The sequence below is a fragment of the Pinus tabuliformis genome, chromosome 9 (assembly GCF_031772625.1).
Source record: "Pinus tabuliformis cultivar Carrire ecotype Pingquan chromosome 9, CPIR1, whole genome shotgun sequence".
Classification (NCBI taxonomy): Eukaryota; Viridiplantae; Streptophyta; class Pinopsida; order Pinales; family Pinaceae; genus Pinus; species Pinus tabuliformis.
The window spans coordinates 1,784,782,777-1,784,785,857 of record NC_142307.1 but is presented as its reverse complement, the minus strand read 5'-3'; positions in this window follow the sequence as shown (position 1 = coordinate 1,784,785,857).

Here is a 3,081-nt window from a genome sequence, read left to right as displayed (position 1 = left end):
CATTACTAGCATCTGAACCATGTTCATCTTGATCATCATCAGTGTTTGAACTGGTTTCAAATTGAATGTGTTGAAGCTTAGATACATTATCCTATTTCAATTTATCATCTACATCTGAACTTTCAAGTGAGGATTCATTAAATTTAACATCTCTGTTAATGATGATCTTGTGAGTAGTAGGATCCCACAATCTGTATCCCTTAGTCCCATCACCATATCCAGCAAAGATATATCTTTGTTATTTAGGATCTAATTTAGAACGCTGATGTTTTGTAACTAGAGCATATGCATCACAACCAAAAAATTTCAGTTTAGAATAATCACAAGGATGACCTTTCCATACCTCTTGAGGAATTTTGCATCCTATTGCAGTTTATGGTGATCCATTTATCAAATAGCAAGCTGTAGCAATCGCTTCTGTCCACAATTCCTTCTGCAAATTGGCGTTACTCAGCATACTTCTTGCTCTCTCTAAAAGAGTCATGTTCATGCGTTCAACAACTCCATTTTGTTGAGGAGTATACACAGTGGTTTTATGTCTTTCCATCCCAGCTTCCTTGCAATAATTATCAAATTCCTTTGAAGTAAACTCACCACCATTGTCAGTTCTTAGACATTTAATAGTTCTTCCAGTGATGTTTTCAACTAATGCTCTAAACTATTTGAAAACTGTAAACACATCAGACTTCTTCTTTAACATGTAGACCCACACTTTTCGAGAGAAATCATCAATAAAAGATACAAAATATGACAAACCTCCATATGAGGTTGTAGGAGACGGACCCCAAACATCAGAATGGATATAATCAAGGATTCCCTTACTAGTATGTTTTCCAGCTTTAAACTTCTGCTTGCTTTGTTTCCCAAACAGATAATGTTTGCAGAAATCTAACTTAACAAACTTTATATGAGGAAGTAACTTACGATCAGATAAAATCTTTAATCCTCTTGCGCTCATATGGACCAACCTTTGATGCCATAAACGAATATAATTACTGTCATTTTCAGACACTGTAGAGACATGATCTAATTCTGTTCTTCCTTCTAACTGAAAAAGATTTCCAACCTTCTTTGCTTTCATTACTAGTAAAATTCCTTTATAAACTTTCATTACTCCACCTTGAATAAAGGTTTTATACCCATTAGTGTCTAGTACTCCTAATTAAATGAGGTTTTTCCTTAGTTCAAGTACATGTCTTACATCAGTTAAAATTTTATTTGTCCCATCAAACATTTTAAGCTAGATGCTTCCAATTCCCACAGTGTTACATGTGACATCATTTCACATGTAAACTACTCCATCATTAACTGATTTATAAGTTTTAAACCATTCTCTATGAATGCACATGTGACTTGATGCACCAAAATCTAACAACCAATGTTGATCATGATTAGACAAATCAACTGATAACACTTCATCATTCATACCTGTCTTGGATGCCGAACCTATATTTTTCGTGTTTGCTTCTTTCTTCTCTGTTGAACAGTCTTCTTTGGATGCTTGCTATCTCTTCCAACCGTCCTTCTTCAAATGTCCTGATTTGCCACAAAACCAACACTTTACCTTACTCTTCTTCCCTTTCGATTTTGAACACGAGTCGCTGTGCTTATCGGAGCGTCTTTCTCTAGAACGACCTCTAGCCATCATTGCTTCTAATGTAAAGGTTTCGAAATTTGACCTCTTCCTTGTCTCTTCGGACAACAAAGCTCCAACAGCATCATCAAATTTAACGGTTTCTGATATACTTAGACTTATAGAAGTAACAAAATGATCCCATGACTTGGGCAATGAGCATAATAAAGTTATAGCTTTATCTTCTGATTCAAATTTTACTTCTATACTTTCTAATTGCACCAGGAGAGTATTAAAGACATTCAAATGATCAGTAATAGTTGTACCTTCCTTCATGCGTAGACTGTACAATTGTCGCTTCAAAAGAATCCTATTGGTTAAGGATTTTGTCATGTATAGCTTCTCAAGCTTTGTCCACAAACCAACAACAGTTTTCTCCGACACGATGTTAAACAGAACATCATCCGCCAAACACAGTCGAATACTGCTCAGAGCTCTTCCATCCAATTCATTCCATTCATCATCTGTCATGGTGTAAGGATGTTTGGATTTTCCCAACAGCGCCTTCTCCACGCCTTGTTGGACAAGTAGATCATGCATCTTCACTTTCCATATTTCGAAGTTATTTTTGCCATTGAACTTCTCGATCTCAAAACGAGCACTTTGAGTTTTTGCCATGTTGTAACAAACAGAGTCTCCAATTCCAAATTAAAATGTGCCTTTTCTTTATGCTATAAAATTCCTCTGTCATATCGTGTAATTACAATTTGAAAAGAAAAACAAAAAAAATTGCAGGTTTACCAAAAGGAAAAACTGCCCGGCGCTCCTCGACGGCGGAAAACCCGCGCTTGAAACAAAATAAACTGCCTGGTGCTCCTCGACAGCGGAAGACCCGTGCCCTTTCGTTTCTGCGCCAATAGCCCTTTCTGGCGTGCTGGCGCAACTGTTGCTGGAACTTCCGCACCAATTGGCGCGACTGTTACTGAATAAACCGCGCCAGCCCCTTCTTTAGCTCAAAATTGGCGCTGCTGTTCTAGCCAAAACCCCGCCAACCAAAAAAAAACTTCACTTTCCGCGTGTTTGTCACACGTACCAGCTCCACAACCAGAGACCTATAGGTTATGGGCCCTCCACACTTCCATTGCGTCGCTCTGATACCAATTGTTAGACCAAACAATGCGCAGCAAAAATAAAAATAAACATACATACACAACACATACAAAAATCACAAACCATAACACAAAGATATTAATGTGGTTCACCCAACCAATCTGGGCTACATCCACCAGAACAGAGGCATCGGCAATCTTATTATTCAACAGGAGATTACAACAATTTTAATTCTTCACACATACTCTCAGCTCACCCTATTTTCTCTACACTCTCTCAATCCTCTACGAGATTAAATTTCTTATAGCTGGAGTATAAAACTGAATCATAAATTCCCTCACAAAAAATATAGGATGCATTAACTCCTCCTCAAAAAATACTAGATCTAATATAGAAAC